Here is a 26,223-nt window from a genome sequence, read left to right as displayed (position 1 = left end):
TTCTTTTCTAACAGTAATTAAAGCTGCATTTGAGCAACCATTTATCATTGACAAGGGAGTCCACATGCTTACAAAAATAGTAATGTTTCTCCCTCCACTAACGAACTGTAATAAAGGTGACAGCTAGTGCCAGGTAGACCACTTGGTCCATCAAGTGCCAGCCACACAAGCAAGAGGACCCAGATAAAAGGTTTGGATCTCGGCACCCACATAAATGGTGGGCACAGCCGGGCGGCGGTGGCGCACGCCTTTAATCCCAGCACTCGGGAGGCAGAGGCAGGCGGATCTCTGTGAGTTCGAGGCCAGCCTGGTCTACAAGAGCTAGTTCCAGGACAGGCTTCAAAGCTACAGAGAAACCCTGTCTCGAAAAACAAAAAAAAAAAAAAAAAAAAAAAAATGGTGGGCACAGTGGCATGCATTTGTAACTCTAGTGCTGGATTAGGGTGGGAGCTGAGTAACTCCTTGGCCAGTCAACCTAGGTAAGCCAGTGAGCTTCACATCAGTGAGAGACCTTGTCTCAAAAATAGGCTTTTAATCCCAGCACTTGGGAGGCAGAAGCAGGCAGATCTCTGTGAGTTCGAGGCCAGCCTGGTCTACAAGAGCTAGTTCCAGGACAGGCTCTAAAGCTACAGAGAAACCCTGTCTCCAAAAAACAAAAAATATGGTCAAGAGCAATCAAGAAGGGGCTGGAGAGATGGCTCAGTGGTTAAGAGCACTGCCTGCTCTTCCAAAGGTCCTGAGTTCAATTCCCAGCAACCACATGGTGGCTCACAACCATCTGTAATGGGGTCTGGTGCCCTCTTCTGGCCTGCAGGCATACACACAGACAGAATATTGTATACATAATAAATAAATAAATATTTTTAAAAAAGAGCAATCAAGAAGACACTTGACATCAACTTCTACCTCCATACGCACACAGCTGCATGACGTATACATATACCACACATCTGCACACTTATACACCAAAGAGAGGCAGGGGGTGGGGAGGGGGGATACAATGAATAGGAATGAGAATACTAACTGGTGGAGAATTTAATAGTTTCTTGGCACAAAGGCATACACAGAGGAAAATACAGGGGAAAATAAAAGCCATTTTAAGTCCCAGAATAGAAAATATAGTTTCAGTGGCAAGAAACATGAACTAATTGCTTTTATGAGATCATAAATGTGTCTTGATTTGGGAGAATGCCGTGCTATTGAACTATTTTATTGTGGCGATGATGCCTCGAAGGATTTGAGAACACCAAATGAATTTTCAGTGTTACAGCCTTGGGGGCTGCTGTGCACACTTCAGTGATAGCTTCCAGTGCAGGATGAGATTGTATCCATGGGCTGCTGTGCACACTTCAGTGATAGCTTCCAGTGCAGGATGAGATTGTATCCATGGGGCTGCTGTGCACACTTCAGTGATAGATTTCAGTGCAGGATGAGATTGTATCCATGTTCTATTTTATAATAATCATTAAAGGAGGCACACTAAGCTTTGAAGAGAGAGAACGACATAGAAATGAGGAAATCATTAAAGGTACTTAAAGGGAGCAGAGGGTCAATGGCCTGTGGACCGAGAGCAGCTCTTCCGTGTCCCAGCTCAGCAACTCAACAGTGCTGTGTAGCCGTCCAGATAGCAGATAGCGAGTGACCCCTGTGCATAGGTGTTCTTCGCCCACCGTATCAGTGAGCAGGTCAGATCAAACTCTTGCCTTTGTGAGCTTATCGTCCAGGAGGTAAGCTATGCGTAGGAGCAGACACTAAACAAAAAGGCTACACAATACGCCTCCCGCGTCATATGCAGATAGGGACTGTGAGGGTCAGTAACCCCAGAAGGGTGAAGAACAGAGGTCAAGGAATGCAGAAGGTGCAGTTCTCCATAGGAGTGGGGCGGGGCATAGCATGTGTATGACAGTCTTGTCATTTATTTTAGCACAGGGCATCAAAACCAGGCTTTTCCCCCTTAGGCACATGTTGTACACTCAGCTACACTCCAGACTTCTAAAATGATGTCTTGTCAAAAATAAATCCATCAGTCTCTTTGGAGTTTTTGCTGAGCCCTCATTTGGTTTAGGAAGAGAGCCCATCCCATCAGGCCTGCAAGCCCAGAACTGGGCATGAAGGAAAGAAACGGGGTCTGATTCGCTGACCTGCACTAGGGTGAGTGGAGCGGCAGCAGGAAGCTGGATCCACACACCGAGACCTGCACCCCATCCTTAACAAAGGAGGGTGTTTGCTTGTTTATAAAAATCCTTGGTATCCAAGAGTGTATAGGCCTACCTTTAAGGGAAAAAACAAACACCTTGTAAGTCAACTTTGATCCTAAACAAATGGGGCTCCTCCCCGCTGGCCTCCTGCTTGCTGAGCCTTTGTCTGGACATCCTGTGTGTGGTGTCTCAGATACACAGAGCTCTCAAGGTGCTGGCGAACCCTCAGGGTAAGCCTGACTGTGGGTACTGGACCTCCACATCCCTTCCCTTGTGGATTATGATTGGACAAAATAGGGTCTGGATTTTGATTTTTGTTTGTCTGTATTTCAAGACAGAGTGTAGCCCTGGCTTTCCTGGAACTTGCTCTGTAGTCCAGGCTGGCCTCGAACTCAGAGATCAGACTGTGTCTACCTACCAAGTGCTGGGATTACATTTGCCATCACCGCCAGGCTGGGTTTTGATTTCCAAGGAATTTAAATAAAGCCAGCCGAGCACAGCTCTAACACAAGCCCAGAACCTCAGAGGGCACTCAGCAGGTGCCGCTCTCACTAAACCTCACCCTCTAGACTGCCCTGTTGCATCTCGCAGTCCAGGAGAGTTCTTTATTCTTATTTTTATCCACATCTGCAGAAGTCACCTGGATACCTAGAGACTGGATTATTACAGACACACCTTACTGCCTCCCCAGCTCTCCCCAGTTCTCCCATGTGTTCAAGGTACGGTCTCTGAAACCAGCCTCCACTCCTCCATAGCCTCCACAACCTCCATTCCTTCACAGCCTCCAACAATCTCCTGGCCCTGGTAGAACCTACCTTCTTTGTTTTTGTTTGTTTGTTTGTTTGTTTTTTGAGGCAGGGTTTCTCTGTGTGTAGCCCTGGCCCTCCTGGAACTCACTCTGTATACCAGGCTGGCCTCGAACTCAGAGATTTGCCTGCCTCTGCCTAAATGGGTGCCACCACCTCCCAGGAGTGAGAAACAGCCTTTTGAGTATACAGTGTTGGGAGTAAATGCTGGTTAGACAGACATCTCCCCTTGTTATTCCAAGAACAGAATTCAGTGCTCTTGACTCGCCCCGCTGCCTGGGCTTTGTCCCAGGCAGGATGTGCTCTCAGAAGCTATGCATGCTTCACAGCGAGGGGTAAACACCACATCCTCTATGCTGGGCTGCTGCTTTTGAAGTGTGGTGAGCCTGCGTCGGTGCCAACTGGAGGACTTCTTTGTTTTACAATGGTGAGACCTAGGAGCCTGCTGATAAGGCTTGGGACCCTAGTGTGAAAATGACCCTTTGAACTGAGAAGAGTCCTCCGATAAGCAAGCCACGACATTGTTGTCATAGGCGCATTCTATTGGGGCTCTTTACAGAGCAAGGCATGCAAATAAAGACATTCCAGGTCCTTCTGCACAGACCCTGGACTTATTTTAAAAATGCCAGACTCCAGAAAGGTCTTTGGAAAAGTAGTCCTACATTAGAGGAATCAATCTATAGGTTTTTTTTTTAATCCATTATGCCAGAAAGAAAATGCAAACGGAACATATGCACGGGCTTTCTTTTTTCCTAAGAAAATGCGGTGCTCTCTGCTCTGAAATCATCTTGATTATTTTTCACAGCAAACGGCGTGGGTGATTTGTTAGTGGGGCGACTGGGAGGAAGGGAAGTGGTGGTCGGATGATAAACGGTGATCTTTTCCAAGATGGCATTTCAGTCATAAGTGGTCTGTGTCTCGGGGAGTCTCGGGTTGTGCATCCATCACTGAGCCATGCAGCCAACCTTTGTCCAGGTCCTCTCACGCTCAGGCTGCTGAGGTAGTGTTGAGAACCAGCCCCAAAGCCAGCACTCTGGTACTGTGTCCCCAGAGTTAGTCTCCCACCGCAACACAACCACAGACAGCAAACCCTTTAATATGAAAAGGTAACAGAATGAGGGGCCAGGCTTATGATGGGGTGCTGGACCATTCCGCTGGAGCATTCCGCCCGGTATTGGAGTTGTCTGGAACTTTATTCTGAAGTCTGTTTTAAATCCAGGGTTCATTTTGCCTTTCCAGCAGCTCTTTGGGTGTTTGTGTCCGAGGGTGCTTTCCAGCTTTCCCTCGTCTGAGCCTAAATGCATCTCTAGACAGTCTCCCAAAATAGAATTTTCCATTCCAGACTGAGAAACTGGAGCTGAGACGGAGAATTTGGGGTAAATGCCATCGAACTCTCGTTTGAAGTTGGAAACTCTCAGGACAGAGCCTCTGTGTCTGTCCACTCTGGGCCTGCAGACCTTTTACTGGCTGCCCTGGAGTCAGGACTAGCCACCTCCAGGTGGCTGCACCCCCGGGAGTAGATGGATTGCCTCTAGTGTAGCAGTTGGCTTTAGCCAGCTCCCCCATGCAGTACACCTGCCTGCCCTCCTTTCCCCAGCTGCCCCGTGTACACCTGCCCTCCGTTCCCCAGCTGCCACGTGTACACCTACCCTTCGTTCCCCCAGCTTCCCTGTACACCTGCCCTCCTTGCCCCCAGCTCCCATGCACACCTGCTCTCTGTTCCCCCAGCTGCCCATGTACACCTGCCTGCTGTTCTTAGCAACAGCGTGTTGGCCTAAGTCATCTCCTGCATGTACCACTGCCCTCCATTCCTTGGTTTTGTAAAGAATTCAGGAAATTCCAGGACTCCCAGCCTGCAGACCTGAACAACCAACCACCTGCCATTTTGTGGGATAGAAACACAAGTCCAGAGGGCAAAGGTCTTCTAGCCAGTTAGTTGCAGAGAAAGACCCACAAGCCAAGGCCAGCCTTTCCCCTCTGTCACAGAGAGAATCAGGACCTAGGACTACAGCCTCCTAAGAACCGGAAGCCACTCTCTTCCTGACACCTCCCCTTCCCTTCCATCACTCTGACACCTGTCTTTCCATCTGTATGATACCAGGTAACTCTGGGGTGTTTGCTGAATGCTCCGCCCAAAGCAAGTTTCACTAAACTAAAGCAGTTGTTCTTAACCTTTTTTTAAAAATATTTATTTATTATGTATACAATATTCTGTCTGTGTATGCCTGAAGGCCAGAAGAGGGCACCAGACCCCATTACAGATAGTTGTGAGCCACCATATGGTTGCTGGGAATTGAACTCAGGACCTTTGGACAAGCAGGCAATGCTCTTAACCGCTGAGCCATCTCTCCAGCCCGTTCTTGACCTTCTTAATGCTGCGACCCTTTAATACAGTTCCTCGTGTTGTGGAGACCCCAACCATACCATTATTTTTGTGGCTGCTTCATAACTGGTTTTGCTACTGTCGCGGATCGTAATGTCAATACCTGATATGCAGGGTATCTGATGTGGCAGCCTTGTGACCCACAGGTTGGGGAACCGCTGCTCCAAGCGACAGGAAAGCTTTCTGTGAAGCAGTCCTTTGTCCTGTGGTGAGTGTGAGCTTTCTGACTCACTACATGCTATAGCCCCATGTATAAAACTTGGGCCCAGACCTATAAAGCTTAACCTTAGTGCTGCAGGGGAGATTTATGATCTCCTCACCTCACTGTTTCTTTCTCCTCCAAACAGTAGCTTGTTTGTGTGAACAACCTTATGCATGATATTTGCACCTACGTGACTTTTAAGCCAGTGTTCAAGGTGGAAGTTGAGTGTTCTCTAATAGGAAAGTATGCTGTGCTAAGGTTGTGACCGAATAATAAGGTTCACAATGTCTGTAAGCTTATCGATCTCCCGTAATTATGGAGGATCCATTACAAAAATACAGTGTTGGGCCGACCCGCCACCATTTCCCCTCTCCCGTTACTTCCTTTCTCCTTAGAACTGTATTCTCTGTGCGTTTCATTTTCTACCGTACCCATTATAACAGATTATTATGAGTTCTTAGAAAGGCAATAACCGTGCTTCAGTTGTCATTAAAATGAATTTTCTCTACCATTTATTTATCAAGCTAACTTGTAAAACTTCACGAGTGACACACTGGCGGATAGAGTCAAATAAGGCTGACATCATCGTAGCTCCTGTCTTGATACAAACCGCAGAAGCAGGCACCGTTGTCTGAGCCCACTGCGTCTCCTCAGAAAGGTTCTCTGGTTAATGAGCCCAAGTTAGTATGGCCAATGGAATGATTGAAGCCAGCTATAAGCGGATGTCTAGTCTGGCATTTGACTGGCATTAGCCATCTTCTGTTTCTGCGTGTTAAATCAGCACAGATGCTGCGGCTTTGTAAAGCATCAGTCAGCATCATTTAGGCCATGCACTTGGCTCGGTGCGGTGCTGCCTTCAAAGGTTGGCGTGGTGGGGATTTGAGGTTAGTTCTTCTAGAAGATTCTTCCTTCCAGTAATAGGATAATAATAGCTCAAAAATATTACATGTAATAAAACAAACCAGGCCAAACAAGAGAAGAGCTGCCGACTGGTATAAGAAGAAAGGCAGACGAGATTATAACGGTGGGGAGAGGTAGAATTAGAACCAAATGGACTCATTTGTCAGTGGTCCATTCCAGGGGAGCAGCAGCTTGCTGAGCAGGAGACCCTGCCTGTCTTCTGTCTGGAGAATACATCTCAATCCCCGTGAATGGGTGCATCCCCCAATCCAAAAGGCTCCAAACCTCTTTCCAGCTTTCATCTGTAAGGGTCATGTGTTTTATTGCTTTGTGCTTTGTGTTTATAACTTGATCTGCATTAGTATTTTCACCGAATAGTCCCTGTCCCCCAAATGACAGGTGATCTGCCTGTTGTTTGTCCATATGTCGAGACCTTAGTGAAGACTGCAGTCAGGGAGACATTACCTGCCCTGGGGCCTCTGTGTTCATCCGTGCTCCTCAGCAGGACAGAGGTTCACTGATGCCCACAGAGGCGGTGCTTACCTCCAAATGGACTGTATGCCCAGAGCTGTGGGATGTACATGTAGTCCCAGCTCCTTGGCAGCTGAGGGGGAAAGATTTCTTCAAGTCAGAAGCTGGAGTCCAGAAAGAAAGAAAGAAGGAGAAAGGGAAGGAGCTAACTCTTCATTTTGCCAGTGGAAGCAGTAACCAAAATACATTAAATATTTTTTTTCAAAAATCCACTTAACTAAAAGCCAAAGGTTTCCAAAAACAAACAAAAAAAAAATGATGTTGAAAAAAAAATGGAGCTAAGTGGAAGCTTCGAAGTTAATCAACAGAACTTAGCTTCGCATGATGGCCATGTTTCTAGAAAAGAGGGGTAAAAATAAAATAACTGAAAGTGCTTTAAGGGAGCTGTCAAAAATGGAACTTTATGCATAAGAAATGTGCTGAAATTGCAGAAACTGCCTAAGTAAAATTAAGCATTGCCTGTCTCCAAAATGGTCGGCTTTGATATTAGATGATGAAATGGCTCTGAGTTCTAAGTCTCACATTTCATGTTTTTTCTTAACCCCCTTTTTGCCAACATTTTGGGAAAGTTCCGTGCATTAAAACCAGCACCACTAGCAGCGTCAAAAGACCGGTCCTCCTAACCCACTAAGGAGAGGCCGCCTTCCGCTTGAGAAAGATATTCATTGTGGCGAAGATGGGTGAGATTCCTAGGGGGATTTATGCTTGCGACGGTTTCAGGAGAGGAATGAGGTTGTATTCATCACCGTGAGGGCTTTGTGGGAAACGGGAAGAGTGTTGCAGGAACCAGCTACTGACTGTAATTTTGAAGATGCTCTTGACCCTTATGCCACAAATGTGCCACTTTCTTAGAGCTGGTAACGAAAGCTGATGTTGTCTGTAAATTAGTGGTCCCTAAGCCAGCCACAAAGTGCTTATGCATCACAATTCCGACTCACTGAGCACATGGGAGACGCTGGAGACTTCTGTGTTGTGTGAGAGGTTTCCCACGTGATGCTCCCATTGCTAGCTCAGGGAGTGCCTACTACGGTCTGATAGCTGGCAATAAAGACAAATCACTTCCCAGCTACCATATCTGACACCTAGTTCTCTTGCCCATATTACAAACAGAAATTTTTCCATAGAGATGGTGGTTTTGCTTTTGCCCAGGTTGACTCTGAACTCGGGATCAAGCAACCCACCTGCCTCCACTTCCTGAGTAGCTGGGACTACAGGTATTAGGCAGACCCAAATAAAGACATGTAATCATTTTATAGACACTTTTGGAATACTTGTGCAGGACCAAACAATCCCATCTTTGCTGAATCTCACTGGCCCTCAGCCCACAACACATGGGTGCATTCATGTGCATGCACAGTCATGCACGCACACACACACACACACACACACACACACACACACACACACACTACATACCTCTAGGGAAACATGGAGGAGGGGTGGTTGGTAGCCTTCTAGATCATGAGCTATGAGGTGGCCCCAGAAGCTGAGCAGCCATGCAGTCCTCCTTGCATGAATAGAATAATGAAATGTTGGGGGCTGGAGAGATGGCTCAGCAGTTAAGAGCACTGGCTGTTCTTCTAGAAGACCCAGGTTCAAACCCCAGCATCCACATGGCAGCTCACAACTGTCTGTAACTCCAGTTCCGGGGGATCTGATACCTTCATACCAATGCACATAAAATAAAATTAAATAAATTATTTTAAAAAAAGAATAATGAAATGTTAACTAGGGGGAAAAAGGAGACTGTTTGAAGGTGAATGCTGTCTAGATGACTGAGGGATTTCCTTTCTGAGTGGCTGTCACTCTCTGGTGTTTAGTTGCATTCCTACTACACAAGAGATACCTGTGCGCTGCCTGCAGATCATTGCTCTCCCACCAGCTGTGACCACCTTCCCCATAGGGAGGCAGCCCCAGTGACCCAGGTAGCTCAGATCCTCTGCTAGCTGGGTGTGGTCATTGGAGGGAGACATCACTGGATTCCCAGCTGGGGTGGTCTCCTTAAAGTCTCTGGAAGCACAAGCTGAGTTTCCCTGTTCTCTGCCCACGTCATTTCCTCCCTGGCTCAATGAGACAGACAAGTCCAGGAACATGCCTGACTTGACAGATTGTGCTTTCGGCCCCCCAGCTTCCTGGCTCTCTGAGCGTCCTCCTATTTTATGACATTTTTCCTCAAATCCTTCTTTTCCTCATCTTGTTTCCACCGTTTAAGAAAACTCACATTCCCCTGTCATCTACTAACGTTTAGAATTCTAAAAGCCACACTTGATCTTTTTGTGAAGATAGAGTGGTTTTTTTTTTGTTGTTGTTGCTGTTTTATTTATTCATTCATTCATTCATTCATTCATTCATTTTTTTTTTTTTTTTTGACAGAAGCTAGTCTGGAACTTGCCATGTAGCCAAGACTGGGCTGGAACTCACAACAATCCCCCTGCTTCAGCCTCCCGGAGTGTTGGGTTACACTCCCGCTCAGTGGCCCTCATTTATGGGTATGTGTAGATAGGCCTTCTCTAGGATGTGTGGTGATCTGCATTGTGATGTTCTGTTTGGGGGAAATTCCAGGGATTTTTAGTGTGTCTTAATTTCTTTACTACCCAGCAGGCCAGAGAACCTATTCCCTTGTGTAAACCAGCTTGAGGGGAGTCTGAACTTGCTCACCCCAGGTGGGAGTAACTGAGCCAGGACTTCACAAGATAAGTAACAGGTGTGAGGTGTTGCCAGCAGGCCCTTCTCTTTGACAGCTGAATTGAGCCATAAAAGTTGGGAATGGTTTATGCAGGTCTGCAGGAGTCCAGGTATAGATTGTTAATCCCTGGCTTAGAATGTGCTGATTTCACATGGGAATGCTTGAAATGAATTTTTATTGTGTCTCTTATCTTTGGCCTAGGTGAAAATGTTCAGATTGCCCCATAAGTCAAAATTAATTTAGCTTACCATTATCCACGGATTTCACCTCTTTTGTTTGCTGTTGAGTAGAATCAGAGTTCATTAGGATCATATGTTTCAGTTTATGCTTTAAAGTATTACAAGATGGCCAGTCCCGGGGATGAGAACCCTTTCAGCCATCTTTAATTTCAGTGTAACTGCGAAGGCCGCACAGTCTTCTTCCAAACTGAATTTCGCTTCAGAAAAGCAAAGCAAAGCAACATGTGGTTTGTGTGTCTGCTAGTCTCCTTAGCCTGGCTTGCATTAGGAAGCTGTGGAAGCTGAAGCCAAAAGCTCTCTAAAGAAAGGTCCCGCAGGGAAGGAAGGACACAGCGAGGAGAGACAGCTGAACCCCTCTAGAAAAGCACATTCCAGTATAAAGTGTGGGTCCTTGGTAGTTGGGAGTAGAGAACAGAAAAATAAGTCATTTTTAAAAGTCATACCTAAGGCATGCCCCAGTTAAGCAGATCTCAGCTTTTCCCTTTGAGAACCATCCTGGAAAATAAAATCATCCTTTTTATTGTTGTTGCTTTTTGTTTTGGGGGTTTTTGTTTGTTTGTTTGTTTGTTTGTTTCTGTTTTTTTCTGAGACAGGATTTCTCTGTAGCTTTGGATTCTGTCCTGGTGCTCACTCTGTAGACCAGGCTGGCCTTGAACTCAGCCTCCTGAGTGCTGGGATTAAAGGCATGCACCACCTCCCAGCATAAAACCATTTTAAAAGACAAAAAAAGAAAAGACAGAAAACAAAAATCCTAACTATCCATGATTCCCAGGCCTTCCTCTGCATTAACTGCTGGCTCCTCAGCTACTCTAGGAAAATAAAAGCTAGGGGTTGCTGTGGTTGCTCAGTGGTTAGAGCACTGGCTGCTCTTCCAGAGGAGCCAGGTTTGATTCTCAGCACCCACATGGTGGCTCCCAGTTGACTGGAACTGCAGTATCAGGGACTCTGCACCCTTCTTTGACCTCTGTGAGCGCTGACTGCATATGGTGCAGTGCATAGACATGCATGCAGGAGGATGCCCAGGCACGCACAATAGCTAAATGTAAAATGAAGTCTGTCCCCAAGAACCTCCAGTGAGCGTTGTAACGGCCACACCGACAGAAGGCTACTAGAGACAACTTGGCACAGACTCAGCCTACTTTCTCCTCATTAATTCTAGCAATGCCAGTGGTGGCAGCAGATACTTCCCCACAATGTCAAAAGGGCTCACGTAACACACGTCTGGTTATTTAGGATGCCTTTGCTCCTTATATTCCTATCACAAGGTTATTATTATATATCTCCAGTGTCCCAGCTGTTAATCCGTGTGGTCGTCCTGCTTCCTTTCCTTAAGAACTCTTATAAACACCAGAAACAGAATGACATATTCTATATTCTCATTTACCTGACTGTATTAAAAAGCATACTGCACAGCTAGTCGGGTGGTAGTATTGCAAAACTTTAATCCCCGCACTCAGGAAGTAGAGGAAGATAGATCTCTGAGTTCAAGTCCAGCCTGGTCTACAAAGCGAGTTCAGGACAGCCAGACTACACAGAGAAATCCTGTCTCAAAAAAGCTCAAAACAAACAAATAAACAAAACTGTCATACTGCACTTCATGAAAGGAGTAAGAATCAGATGCGTGTCATTTTAAAGAATCCTGGAATAGCATGAAGATGCTTCTTGGTGCTGCTTATGTAACTATTTGGCCTCTTTAAAGGAAAAAAATACCTATATTCACTTATATCTTTTGTGCACGAATGTATGCATGTATATGCATGCTCATGTGCACACAGATGCACATGGGAATGGGTACACATGCATATATGTGTATATCTGTGGAGGTCAGAGGTCAAACATGGGTATGCTTCAGTTGCTGACTGCCTTGCTTTATTGGGATAAGGGCTCTCACTGACCCGCTAGCCAAACCACTGGCTGGACTGGCTAGGCAGTGGGTCTCAATCCTTTTATTGCACTATCCCAATGCATGGGCACCCCCATTGTGCTTTTTAAATGTGGGCTCCAGAGACTTAACTCATGTTTTCAATGCAGCATCTTACTGGTTGAGCTTCTTCCCAGCCCTGACTTTTTTATTTTTTATTTTTTGAGTGGTAGCTCCCTCTGAAGGGGCTGTTTAACCATATTGTCAGATCCTTCCAGAAAAACATGCATCAGCTGGGAGGTGAATCTCTGTGAGTTCAAGGCCAGCCAGGTCTACAAGAGCTAGTTCCAGGACAGGCTCCAAAGCTACAGAGAAACCATGTTTCGAAAAACAAAACAAAAACAAACAACCAAAACATATCCCTTCCATCCTAAAATGCAGTACAGCATAAGGCATAAAAACCACCCTGTATTTTGCCGCCTCTCTTCACTCAGCTGCTCCTTACTCTCAGACACAACACCCCAAAAGTAGAAGGTTGGGGAGGTAGGTAGCTCAGCGGTGAAGCACTTGGCTAGTTCACTTGAATCCTACATCGGATCCCATCGTAACACCCTGCACACTCACACAAGGCAAAGCGTTTCAGAGGTTCCCAGGATCCTATTAGATCGTACTGGGAGGAGACTAAAGACCTCAAAAATGATTGGTCATAGCTGCGTGGCTTAGTCTGTTCTGTCAGCAACACTGTAGTCATTCTTAAACTCCCGCCAGAGTTTATATGGAAGGACATGGACATGGATTCTCCAGGAGCCTACGTTCCCATCCTTTTTTTTTTTTTTTTTTTTTTTTTTTTTTTTTTTTTGGTTTTTCGAGACAGGGTTTCTCTGTAGCTTTAGAGCCTGTCCTGGAACTAGCTCTTGTAGACCAGGCTGGCCTCGAACTCACAGAGATCCGCCTGCCTCTGCCTCCCAAGTGCTGGGATTAAAGGCGTGCGCCACCACCGCCCGGCTTACGTTCCCATCCTTACAGGCTCCTGTTATTTAAGCTGTCAGTTTTTGCTGGGTAGCATGTCGGCAGAACTGCCCACAGGCCCTTCCAGACAGCTTATTGATTCCATTGCACTTTCTCCCCTCTTTTTTAATTGTCTCAACTGAAGAATGTTAGCTGATTAAAAAAAAAAAAAAGTATTATAGTCCTATGACTTGAAATGTAATCCATTTTATCTGACAAGTTTTTATGGCTGCATTATTTCAGTGTCTTTGGCTTTCGGGAGGTCATGTGAGGTGGCAGAATCATACAGAGTCTCAGTGGAACAGATCTTGAGGTCTGTCCCTTGTCCCACATAATCTGACGCTTTGAGTTGAGGAGGTGATGGGTGAGCAATAGTGATATCTCAGTGAGAACATAGGACACACTGATACTGGCTGTCACGAAGAGGCCACAGAACATCTGTCATGCAGAGATCTCAGTAAGCCAGTTGTGTTGTGTTGGGACAATCCGATGTGTGTCTGCAGAGATCAGAATGGCCAGTCAGCTTCAGAAATGCAAGGAATCTCCACCGTCAGGGAGGCGTTCCTGGTGTTATTTGCCTTAGAGCTACACAAATGTTTGGTTCCACAGGTCAGCAAAGTCATATATTATCAGTGAGCTGTCCTAAAGGAGGCTGACAGCCGCTGCTTCATTATCAGTGGAAATAACCTGGCATGCGGATTTCTAGAATATTCTTCTATGTTCTAGTGCTGCTGCTAAGGGAAAGTTAGGGAAGGTAAAACATTTTACCTAACCATTTTTCAGTTCCCTGAAAAGAAAACGCTGTGCCAGGTCCTCAAGGCTCACCACAGGGGTGTGGATGACATCTGAAGTTCCCAGTCAGCCCACACTCCACCTGTAACACCCACTAAACAGCGTCTCCGCAGTAAGCATCGTAAAGAATGCGCACACAGCCATCTTCTTTCTCTACCAACACCTTCCACCCTTAGCCGAGTTAGTAGCCATGTTTGCCTCCGCCTAGGCTCTCTTTAGTGCCACTGTTCGAAGCCCTGTGAGACGGTTACTGGTCTCCTATGGCTTTGCATTTCCCTGTTGTGTCTGGAAAAATCTTTCAGCGTAGCCCATACCCAGCTGCTAGTGGTCTATGGGTTATCTTAAAGCCTTGCATCTGAAGCAGCATCCAAGGGTGTTGGATTGGACAGTTGTTCCTGGAGTGACTCTTGTGACCTTCTAGGAAAAGTCTCCTGCTGCCTCCCTGGCTTCTGCACCTCATCTACATTGGCCATGTTGTCCAGTCCCCTTCATCATTGCATCTTCATGGAGCGCTGTGAGGTCTCAGAAAGCATCCAGGTGGGATCGCAGATAAGATAGATGTGGATAGAATGCCCGGCTGACCTTGTTCTTCTTGGCAAGAGGCTTTTAGCGGCTTGACCTAATTCTTTGCCAAGGCCCCTCTGAAAATAACATGCTTAGTTACAGCACCCAGTCACGATGCTCAAAGCTAGCCTGCCTGGGTTTTCTCCTCTCTTGGCTGGTGGGAGTTGAACTAGCGAACGGGAACAGATGATGCACAGAACTCTCCCGAGCAACTAGCACGCGACCCAAGGCTGCAAACATCCTGTAAACGCACGTTTGTCAGGAAACGCTGTGACTTGAGCATTTCATTGAAATGTGGCTGGGTTGCAGACCATACCAATCACCAACACCTCACACCCTCTCATTCCCAGTGCCATTTGAGCCTCTGCCGTGGGACTCAATCTTCCTGGACTCTGCTGACTACTTAAAGTGGGTGGGCCAATCTCTTTCATAGCTATGGGCTTGAACTCTTTACCATGTGGTATGTAAACATTGTAACTCATCTTATTTTATGTATATGAATATTTTACCTGCATGTATGTGCACCACGCACTTTTGGTGCCCTTGGAGGTCAGAAGAGATTTAGAGAGCCCCTGGGTCTACTGATGGTTGATAGCTGCCACGTGGGTGCAAGAAGTAGACCTGGATCCTCTGCAAGAACAGCCAGGGTTCTTACCATTGAGCCGTCTCTCCAGTGGCTAAGTATTATATTTTTTAAAAATTTATTTGTTATATATACAACATTCCTTCCATGTGTGCCTACACACCAGAAGAAGGCACCAGATCATTTTGGATGGTTGCGAGCCACCATGTGGTTGCTGGGAATTGAACTCAGGACCTCTGGAAGAGCAGTAAGTGCTCTTAAACTCTGAGCCATCCCTCCAGCCCCCTAAGTATTATATTTTAAAGGTGATTTGTTTTGTTTTGTTTTTTGAGACAGGGTTTCTCTGTGTAAGAGCTCTGACTGTCCTGGAACTTGCTCTATAGACCAGGCTGGCCTAAATCTTACAGAGAGCTTCCTGCCTCTGACTCCTGAGTGCTGGGATTAAAGGCATGCGCCACCACGGCCTGTCTGGCTTCCGGTTCTTAGAGGCTGTAGCCCAGCTAGAGGTGATAATTAAATGAAGAGAAATTTAGAGTTTAGACACGTAAATCCTTCTGGTGGCCTTGAGTTCCGTCTCTCCTGCAGCAGTTTCAAGCTAGAGGCTCACATCAGGGCTTAGCTCCAGTTCCCTCAGAAGCCACGGGAGTGTGCTGGCTCACCTTGGAATGCCAGGCACGTCGGGCACCTCTTACCCCTGCACCCCAACCCTGTGCACTGGGGAGCTATAGTCCAGCCCCCTGGAACACCTTCCTCAGGCGAGGCCCTCCCACCCCTGGTCTTGACTGTTGTGGTAGTTTTCTGGCTCTTCCCATTTGCTGTTCTGGGTTCTTGGCCCTGTTCTCATCACCCCGTCTAACAAGAAGGCACACGTGCTGGCCACTCTTCCGGAAGCGTTTGTGGTTCCCTCCTGTCCTGGAAGGGCTGCACAGATGCCCACACCTGGGTCTGCCTTTGGACACTTTTCTAGTACCTCCACCCCCCTCGACCTTTGATGGCTCACCTCAGTCCAAAGCTGTTCCTGCCTCAGTGCCGCTCAGGCGAGCATCCTAACATTCCACTATCACTCTTCCTCATCCTCTCTTGATGTCTCGCTTGTTTGGTGAATATAATCATAAGATGGTAGTTGCCAGTGGGCCTCCCCTCCCCTCCCCTAAGAAAGGCTATCAGCATTTTGCTCTTTATAGTCTCTCAATATTTTGCTGTGTGTGTGTACTGTAAATTCTCAGTCAAACACTGTGATTATGATACCTGAATACATCTTGGATAATGTGCCAGGGTACAGCCCCTCCAGTACTTTTGGAAGGTTTCTCCTTAATTTCTCCACGTCAGTAGTTTTTTTTTGGGGGGGGGGGGATTTCGAGACAGGATTTCTCTGTAGCTTTGGAGCCTGCCCTCGAACTAGCTCTTGTAGACCAGGCTGGCCTCGAACTCACAGAGATCTGCCTGCCTCTGCCTCCCAAGTGCTGGGATTAACGGTGTGTACCACCACCACCACCCAGCATGACAGTAGTTTTTCAGTAGTGAACTTTAAAAATGTTTGTAATAAACCCCAGACCCAAAAGGAGCGGAGATGGTCGAGGGTCAGAATCAGTGGCAACTCTCTCAATTATATTGAACACAAGTTTGTTTGCCCCACATATCTTCGGGTGTGAAAAGAGGTCCCCGAGAGAAGTTGGGAGTGAAGGGCAGAGCAGGCCACGGTGGCTGCTGGTTTTCACTAGTGTTACCTGAACAACCATTGGTAAAGTACCCCAGGTCTGTATTCTTCACCCAGCTGTGCCAAGGTCTCCGAACAGCCCCTCTCTAAGCGGTGATAATGTTGTGACCAGCAGTCAAGCCCTTAGACTGAAAGAACAACCACCACAGCAAAAGCCCGGAGAACCAACCGATGGTGTGCTAGGAGCCGGCAGCTTGGCACGGAGCGGGATGGCTGGGTTTGTTCACACGGGGAGCCGTGGGCCGGACTTCTTCCTCGGAGCTACATCACCTTCATCTGTTTTACCTGGAGAAAAAAAAATGGTTTGTGTTCCACCCCCAGAAGTTTTAAAATGGACCTGAGACTGGCATTTTAGGGATGGGACATTCACCATGACAAAGACTAACCTTAGAAAAGTGATCTGTTCTAGTGTTGGCAAGTACCTGCAGAGAGAATAGGCATTTAGCTCCCTGATGACAAACCCTGTGCACCAGGGTACTTTGAAGTGAAGATGTCCCCACTCGCTGAAGGAGGGGTGGGGGCGGGGCTGGGTCGCTGGGAGGTTTGGAGTCATAAATACAATGGAATGGGGGTGTAGAAACTGTTGAGGAACCAGTGCTCTCTAATCATGATGCTTTCAATATAATCAAAGGGTAAAGAAAGTAATTGGAGACCTTGTGAAGCTGAAACTTATCATAAACCTCCGTAAATGCCCCTAACTCCAGAAAAACCTTGCCACCTGCCTTCCAGCCCTTCCCTGGGGTGGAGCAGACTCAGCTAATAGGAATGAGAACTTCCAAACGCTCAGTGGTCTCCCAAGCCACAACAGAAACATGTGGTACCAACTTGCAAGGATGAGACAGCTTACTACAGTTCCTCCTCCATCGTTTGACTTACTGATCTGGACAAGAATTGCGACTGATTCTACGGATGTATGGTTTTGGGGACTCTGTTCATTGTGAAAACCAAATCGCTGTCCTACGCCATACCTCTACCAGAGACTAAAATGTTTTGAAATCAAGAGCAACACATCCTTAAAGCCAAGAAGGAAGTCTGCGCTTCGCTACTGTGTATGCATGCGTGCATGTGGTTTGTGGGTAGGTGTGCTCACCTGTGCATGGCCATTTGGAGGTCAAAAGTGGACACTGCTTGTATTCCTCTATGGCTCTCTGCCTTGCTTTTGAGACAGGGTTTCTCATTGGACCTGCAGCTTGTGGTTCTCAACCGGACTCTGGCTGGTTGACGAACCCCTAGGACCTGCGTGTCCCAGCACCGAGGTCCCGAAGTGCATAACCACAGTTGGCTTTTTACATGCATGGTAGGGATCCCAAATTCTGGTCTTCATGCTTGCACAACAATCACTACCCAGTGAGCCACTTCTCCAGCCCAGGGAAGTGTTTTGCAAAAGAGACCTCAAGGTCACCATAGGGAGGTGGCAGCAAGGTTTCCTTAAAGCCTGTACTTTATCTCTTTCTACCAGACTCGATAAGCTGGCATTTGACAAAATACTGCCTCTTTGTTTCTCTACCCTTGTCACATTTGTTCCCCTAAAACAACCCCATCCTTAAGACAATGGCTTAAGCTTAGAAAGGGTGTTACTTGATAAGGTATGGACCTGAGAAGAACATGCGAGAATCTTTTATTCACTTCACTCGGTCGGGTTCACTGCACTGCTCTGATATGTGCCAGGCACAATGCTGAGAACACAGCAGTGAACTCCAGAACAGAAGACAATAAACGCAGTGACTAAATAGGCACCCAGTGCCAGGCGGTGCTAAGTGCCCTGAGGCCAAAGGGGAGGGAGGGTGATGCCTACCTTAAGCGGGAAGAAAGCCCTCAGGGCCCTCGGGGTGTGGGAAGCTAAGCCCTGAGAATTTCTGAGTTTCCTTTCTCACCCCCCTAAAGTGTGATCTTCAAGCAACTGAATATTCTACCTAGCTGGAACAAAAGGACACCAGCTGGGGGCATTGCTCTCTATCTGCATAGATTCACTGTTGACAGTAGTAATGCTTTCCCGACCAGACCAATTTCTGTTTCATTCAGATGGAAAGTTAGTAGGAAGTTTCTCGCTGTCCCCAAACTGCTTCACTGGCAGGAACGCAATAGGCAAGTTGACAGTACCTGCTGGAAACGTGGCAAACGGTATTCACAAGTAGTAACCTTGTAGCTGCCCACAGCAGGCTAGGCTACATTTAATACTGAGAAGCCTCTCTACCGGATATAGTGGGAGTATTTGTGTGTTAACACTCAGTCCACGTGGAGCTAGCCTCCTGGAAGAGTTCTGGTCCGCAGGGTCAGCCTGGCGGCACAGAATCTGTTGTATTTTACTGACAGGCCAGTTTAGAGTGTGATGTAAAGCAATAACCGGTCGCACATTTGTTCTGGTCTTCCCTGAGGAGCTCAAACAGAAGGAAGGAGGAAAAGGGAAATCTGAGACAGGTGTGGGTGGCTCACCCTGCTAATCCCAGCGCTTGGGAGGGCAGCCTAGGTTACACAGCAAGTCTGAAGCCAGCCTGGGCCAGATGAAAACCCCTGTCCAGAAATAAAATAAAATAAAAACCACACAAGAAAGCAAGCAATCCTGCTCATCAGGTATGGTGGTGAATTTTTACAGATCAACAGGGAAAGAGGTTTCCCACAAATTTCTATTGTTTCCAAACTAGTCTAACAGCAGAGCCAGGACTTTTGGGATTCTGTCACTTTAAAAAGAGTAGCAACTTAAAAAAAAAAAAAAAAAAACTCAGCTTGTCCTCCGCTGCCTCTTTCTGCAGCAGAGATAACAGAATTTGGCCACACAATTATTTACTCGAGGGATCTATTTATGGCAACCTGTGTATTTTTAAATCGCAGCTACAATAGGCTATTGTTCTCCATATAAATAAATATAGGCTGCAAAATCGTCATTCTGGGTTTTTAAGTGGAAACTGTTGCTCTTCACGGTGTGTGTATTTACTGCCATTGCCCCCACCTGATAAGACTCTTGTCCCGATTAAAGCTTGTAACTCAGGAGAATCGTAGACATCCGCTGTTCACTAATTACTAATGATCACTAACCAATTCTCATTGCTTTCTGGGCTCGCTTTAAGGTCCAGTTTTTGCTTCTCTGAGCCTTTTCTGCAGACAGCTGAAGCCAAATTCCTTTCTTAGAGCCCCTAAAAATGGCACAGAAATGAGATTAACATGAACGTGCGTGGGGCGTCTACTTGTGATTCAAGGATGATAGTTAAAAACCCTTACTAGTTACTTAAGTGCCGCGTGTGCCCGACTCCTTTGCTTTTGCTTTATTTACTGCTAAAAAAAAAATAAAATAAATCTCCGGTTCTAAGCCGCAGGAATTGCTTTCATTTAAATGCAAGGAAGTCTTAAGCCAAGAGAATTCGTATGTTAATGAGCCCTTCGGAGTGAGAACTGGGTTAAACGCGCCGTTTGCTGGCATTGTTATGGACAGCACGGAGATGATTTGTGTAAGAGGGAGCCCTGTGGGGCTGGGGGTGTAGCGCCGCGGCAGGAGTGCCTGCCCAGCGTGTGGAGTTCTGAGTTCGAGGCTCAGCACCGCCCCCTCGCACACTGGCCGCGCCTGTTGCCGCGCGTGCACCTGCGGGCGGGGGAAGTTTACAGAAGCTCTCACGGGCGTCTGCAGCGCGCGAGTTACAGTTCTGGGCGGCCGGGAAATGGAGCGCGACTGGCGGCGGTGCTCCCTCATCTTGGTAACTTTCCTAGGAATGCCGTGCGGGCGGGCGGGCCCCGGTGGACACCTGCCAGGGGACAGTTAGTTGTGACAGTTCCTGGAAAGCAGGCAGCGCGACCGGCGGTCCCGAGCCTGAGCCGAGCTGGGGGTGGAGCGCGGAACGACACCCAACGCTGCGAGCCTGTGCGCGGGGACCGGGTCCGGGTGCCGGGCGTGCAGGTGCGCGGCGCTGGCTGGGTGCGAGCGCGGGGCAGGGACAGCGGGGACAGGACCGCGGGGACACGATCGCGGACGTGGGCGCTGGCCTCCTCGGTGCTGCCGGGACGCAGGGCAGACCAGGACGAGGCTCCCCCTTGCGGCCAGAGCCGCCACCGCCGCTGCCTGGGCGCAGGGCCGAGCCTGCTCCGGGGGTCTGGGTGGCCCCGCAGCCCTCACCGCCGCTGTGTCCCCGAAGACGGTGACATCCTTCCTCCTAGCCCGTCTAGAAAGGCTCACGTTAATCCGTATGCGGATAAAGCAGGCGGTGTGTGGAATGGAGTTTGTTTTCCCAGCTCGAGTCTTGTCGCATACTTAAGGAAGTGTTTTCTCGGGAAACAGCGTTTCACGAGAGCTGTAAGTTTCACAAAGGGGGTGTTGTTCTGGAGCCAACAGGTGACGGGGTGAAACCCGAGTCTCTGTGTATATTGGAGTCAGGTCTGGCCGCCGTTTCCTTGGGCCCCCGCCGAAAATAGAGATTAAAAAAAATCAGTAAGACATTGACGGGAACATAGTTTTGAGAAAATGTGTCTCCCGCTGTGGAAAATGATGGTCTTGGTAGACATGGCTTTGCGTGATTCGTCACAAGCCACAGCATGCGAGCGTAGATCTCTCCAGAAATCTCTCTGGCAAAGCACCATGCCTTGTCATGGGATTTCCTCCTTTTGTCAAGCAGCCTCTTACTGCCCTGGAATGTGTGTGTGAGGGAGGTTAGGATGCTATCGAAGAGGTCCGCATTCCCTCTTGGAAAAAACTGGATAGTGTTTTGGCAATTGGTGGCACATAGCAGTTGGGAAAACTGGGCAAGTTGGGTGGAGGTTTACCTGGAAAATACCCAATGGCAAATGCCCAAATGCTACTGATTGCTAGTGTGGGGGTGCTTTTGGTAAAGAAAAACTGCGTTAACAGCCTCCTGATAGCGGGGTTATGCTTGTTCTTCCACCACAAATGAAGCCGACTTGAGTTCTGGGAGCAGTGACTTTTGTCTCTAGTAGGCCACAGGGGTGTGTGGGAACTTTGAAGAAATTATAACGTTGTGTGTGTGCTTACTGGGAAATTCAGACTTTGATTCGAATGCTTTTGTTCACTCTGGGTTCATTTTAAGTTAAGGACGTCATAAATGGAAATGCGGATATCCATAAAGCTGTCTAATTTGTGTTTTGAGACCAGACGTGTGCAGGCTTCTATACCACTGGATTTGTGCTTGGTTACATTTAGTTGACCTGTATATGTTAACCTCTTAGAACTAGAGTAATTTTGAGTAAGGAACCTGGAATGACTGTTGTGCACTAAGGCCTTGCTAACAAACAGATTAGCTCTTCAAGTTTGTGGCTTGCAAGGTGGCACTTAGCAGTGGGGGACACCTAGGGAATTTTAGCCCAAGTGACTGTACAAATCACTGTCTGTCCAGGTGATCAAAGGGCTTCATAAAGACTCTCCACAACCACGATAATCATCACGTAGCAGTTTGCATGGAGCTTTATTGGGAAGTATGGACACTGAAGGTTAGGGTCTTAGACTTCATAGAAGCATTGACAGTTGTTTTAAAGATTTACTTGTTTTATTTTATTTTATTTTATTTTATTGCCTGGCTGCATGTATCTGTGCACCACATGCATGCCTGGTGCTATAGATCCCCTGGAACTGGAGTTGCAGGACAGTTGTGAGTGGCCATGTGGGTGCTGGGAATTGAACCCTGATCTGCTCCAGTGCTCTTAACCACTGAGCCATCTCTCCAGCTCCCTGACAGTTGTTTTAGGTCTGCATAATTTTGATGTGATTTGGTGAGTTGGTCCAAGAATATGACGACTGACAGGGGCCAGGGCAGAGGTGACAGGATTATAGCCTTCTGCGGGAACAGAATCCCTCAGACCCTCACATCCCTTCTGAGTTGCGCTCCCATCTCCCAGCTATAGGATCTCAATGCTAGAGTCTAGCTTGGGTTCATTTCTCCCTTTCCTGCTAGTTTGTTTACTTTCTTCTCCCAAGCCACCCTTGGAGGCTTCCTTAGGAAGTAGGTGTCCCTCCCAGGCTTCTTCTCCTCTTTCCTAGTCATAATTTTTAATGTCTGTCTTCTTGGAAGGCCAGAAACATTCTTCTGACATTCCCCATCAATAGTGTCTAGGCTCCAGCCTGGAAGGTCCAGTTCTTAACAGCCTGATAAGGTACCATTCTCTGGGAGAAGCTGTCTTCTAGGGAAACTGCTGCTTCTGGAACTTTATACTCTGTTGCTGACTTGGAACAACCCCGCCCCCATGATCCTCTTCCCCGACCCTGCCACAGCTCTAAAGCAGCAGTTCCCAACCTGTAAGTCCCTACCCCACAGGAGTTTCTATATCAGACATTTAAATTATGATTAATAACAATAGCAAAATTTTAGTTATGAAGTAGCAATGAAATAATTTTTTGGTTAGGGGTCACCACAACACGAGGAACTGTATTAAAAGGGTCACAGTGTTAGGAAGGGCGAGAACCACTGACTTAGAGAAGCAAAAGCAAAGGCTGATTTTTACATCTCAGGGTCAGTCAGGATACTAACCCTTAGCTGTCCTATGCAGAATGAAAATATAAAGTGACTTCTAATGGCCAAACTACCAGAGGAGGGGAAAAAAGCTCTCTGGCTGGGTTGACTGACACCCTCACACCTGACTGCCATCAGCAACAGTGTCTGTGTTGGTAGAGGAATACACTGTAATGCAGTCAAGTTGTACCATTTGCGGGGGCGGGGGAGGGAGTTCGAGACAGGTATCTCTGCATAGCCCTGGCTGAATTTGTACTTCCAAGCTTTGCCTAATTTACAGAATATTGAAGGCAACAGCTTTTAAAGATTTCAACGTTGTTGCCTGTGGGCAAAAGGGTAAGGCTACTTAACAACAGACAGCCTTAGTGGAAGTCAAAACATGACCACAGTGAGCCAGGCATTGTGGCAGATGCCTTTAACCCCCCCCCCCCCCCCCGTCGCCGCCAGCACTCAGGAGCCAGAGGCAGGTGGATTTCTGTGGGTTTTGAGGTCAGTCCTGGTCTACAGAGGGAGTTCCAGGACAGCCAGGGCTCCATAGTGAGACCCCGACTTGGAAACAGCAACAAAAAGAAAACAAACAAACCAAACCCATGTCAGCAGGGAGGAAAACACCTGCAGAAAGTCTGACCAGCAGACTGCTGGGCTCGAGCCCCTGTGCACTCCCCAATCTGCACACATTCCCGGGGAACAATAGTAGGTTTCTAGGTCACCCAGCTGGATGCTGTCTCCATTTCTGGAATTCTGAAGCTTGTGCGCTTTTCCCTGTGAAAACAAGTGGCCAGCCACAGGCTCAATTCTGTAATTTACACACAGGCCGCCACTACAGAAATGTATATGTGTGTGTATATATACATACATACATACATATATATATATGTACGCACACACACACACACACACGTATCACATATAACAGACCTTGGACCCGTTCCTATCACATGGGCTACACTTAAAATTCTGGCTCCCAGTGGAATGTCGCTTGTCTCCTTGTTTAGTTTTGTTTTGAAAATTTTTATGTGTATGGGTGTTTTGCCTGCATGTATGTCCATATACCACGTCTGTGCCTGGTTCCCAAGGAAGCCAGAAAAAAAGCATCGGGTTCTCTGGGACTGGAGTTACAAGACTGTTGTGAGCCACCATGTGGGTGCTGGGAATTGAACATGGGTTCTTTGGAAGGGTAACAGGTGCTCTTAACCACTGAGCCATCTCTCAAGCTCCAGTTGCTACCTCGTTGATGTTCCCCCCCCGCCACACACACACAGCCCCCCCCCAAGCCCACCTTTAATCATAAGAATGGGCGAATGGAATGGATAAATCAAGAAAGAGAAGATCCCTACATTGATCACTGAGTGAATGAGGTCATACTCTGATTTGGGGACAGAAGCCCTTCATATACTAACACTGTGTGTAGGTATTGCCCAACCTGTTCCATAGACGGTATGCATGCTCTGCTTGCGCTCATGACACGTGTCATGTTTAGGATTAGTGTGGGAACTGAAGGAGCTGCCTCCAAAGCTGCTGGAAGTAGCAGCCAGTAATTTCTCAAAATCGTTCGCCATTAAGAGGCTAGAACCCTCCCGAGTTCTAAATTAAAAGTAAAATCCAGGGGTCAGCACCCTGTCTTCTTTTGTCATTAGCATGTTCCTATTCCAAATGTCCCCCATCAGCTTCAAGAAAGTCTTTTCAGTCATGGCGAAAGGAACTGCCTCTTGTGGTACCCTGCAGTAGTAACTTTGATGATGTTTACTCAGAGAGTTCCTTCTTGGTTGCAGAGTCTTTTGTAGCCTTGAAAGCATCTTTCCAAGGAAAGCACTTTGGTGTGTGTGCCAGCCGGAAGGGAGTCAGATTCCCCTAAAGCTGAAGGGACAGGCGGTTGTGGGAACCAAACTCTTGAGAAAAAGAGCAAGTGTTCTTAACCATTGAGTTGTCCCTCCAGTTGCTGCTTTTAAACAGCCAGGCCTCGGGGTATTTGATGACTCATGAGGGGCCCCAGAAATTCAGAACTCAGTTTCCCCAACATTGAACACCAGATCCTTCACCCGGACTATCACTCTTACCTCCTGAGTCAGATGTTCTCCTGACACTTACACGACGATTGCAAGGTCATACATCTTTAGGGCTGTGAGTGTGGTTCTTTTTAAATGGTGAGAGTAGCTAGCTAGTCTTCAAGAAAGAGGGGCGAGAAAAGACAAAGGAGGGGCATGGAACTGTTAACACTTTCTGACTTAGGTTGTGTGGAGTACCACCATGATGACCCCTTAAAAAAGTATACCAACTCTAGGCAGAGGCAGGCAGATCTCTGGGTTTGAGGCCAGCCTGGTCTGCAGAACAAGTTCCAGGACAGCTAGGGCTACACATAGAAACCCTGTCTCGAAAGACAGTAAAAGAAGGAGAGAGAGAGAGAGAGAGAGAGAGAGAGAGAGAGAGAGAGAGAGAGAGAGAGAGAGAGAGAGAGAGAGAGAGAAAAGCATACCAGCTCTTCCAACCTCCTGCTTGTTTCTCACCCAGATGGGTGTGCTCCTAAGGCTCCCGAACTCCATGCCCCTGGACACCAGACCCTGAGGCTCAGCATGTGTTGAGTGAGACACTCGTCCCAGCTCACACTGCTTCATACTGTACTTAAATATTGTAATGCCAACGGTAGCAGGTAAACTGGCTACTCTGCTGCTGGTCAAACCCGAAGCCACACCTTGGATGAAAACAACTCCTGTTTTCCCACGATAGCTGAACTCTTTATATTGCCAGAAACTAAGTCTTCAGTGAAGTTGGCTGAGAGGCTGGAATGAACCTCATTTAAGAAGTGGCCAGTTCATCCAAGCAACTAGGGGGCGTGGTGACATTTCACACAGACCACCTCCATCAGGATGGTGACCCAGCCCACGTTTTCAGAGAGCCCAGCTATAAAATGGGATTCAGATCTTTGTCTACATCGTGGGGGCAAGCTTAGAAAAAATGGTTTGATATAATTTATAGTGTCCTTTACTTTCTCCTTTTAAGAAAGAGTAACATTTAATTTTTAGGTTCTTTTTAACGTTTATATTTTCTGTTATTCCCACCCTAGCCCACCCACCCCCAGGTCTGACAACAGATAAATGCTCCTATTTCAAAATTTCGGCTAAATTGCATTGGGAGTGCCAGTCCTAGAGGGAACCTGTGAGTTACTAACCGAAGCCTTCATCTCTAGTCCTCTTCCTTTGCCTCATGGACCGGGATCTTTTGAAGCAAAAGGGAAAGACCCAAGACAGCTCCTGACTTTCATTAACACGTTTCCTTTTATTGCTAGGAGGAGGTGAGGATGAATGCGCCTCTG

The 26,223-nt window shown here is 47.3% G+C and overlaps 1 protein-coding gene across 2 annotated transcripts in view; it reads left to right on the top strand.

Moving 5' to 3' along the window:
• The window catches only part of Prickle1 (prickle planar cell polarity protein 1), a 90,697-nt gene that overhangs the window by 51,432 nt on the left and 13,042 nt on the right, over positions 1-26,223 (top strand). Inside the window, exon 1 of one of the 2 annotated variants that reach the window (XM_038342326.1) lies at positions 20,057-20,156. The exons of the other annotated variant lie outside the window; for it this stretch is intronic. The gene's annotated coding sequence lies outside the window, so the exon portion shown is untranslated. Of the gene's footprint in view, positions 1-20,056; positions 20,157-26,223 lie in introns of those variants that run through there. 2 annotated transcript variants of the gene reach the window in all.

The sequence above is a fragment of the Arvicola amphibius genome, chromosome 9, assembly GCF_903992535.2.
Source record: "Arvicola amphibius chromosome 9, mArvAmp1.2, whole genome shotgun sequence".
In the NCBI taxonomy this organism is placed as follows: domain Eukaryota; kingdom Metazoa; phylum Chordata; class Mammalia; order Rodentia; family Cricetidae; genus Arvicola; species Arvicola amphibius.
This window is presented reverse-complemented; position numbering and strand designations above follow the sequence as displayed.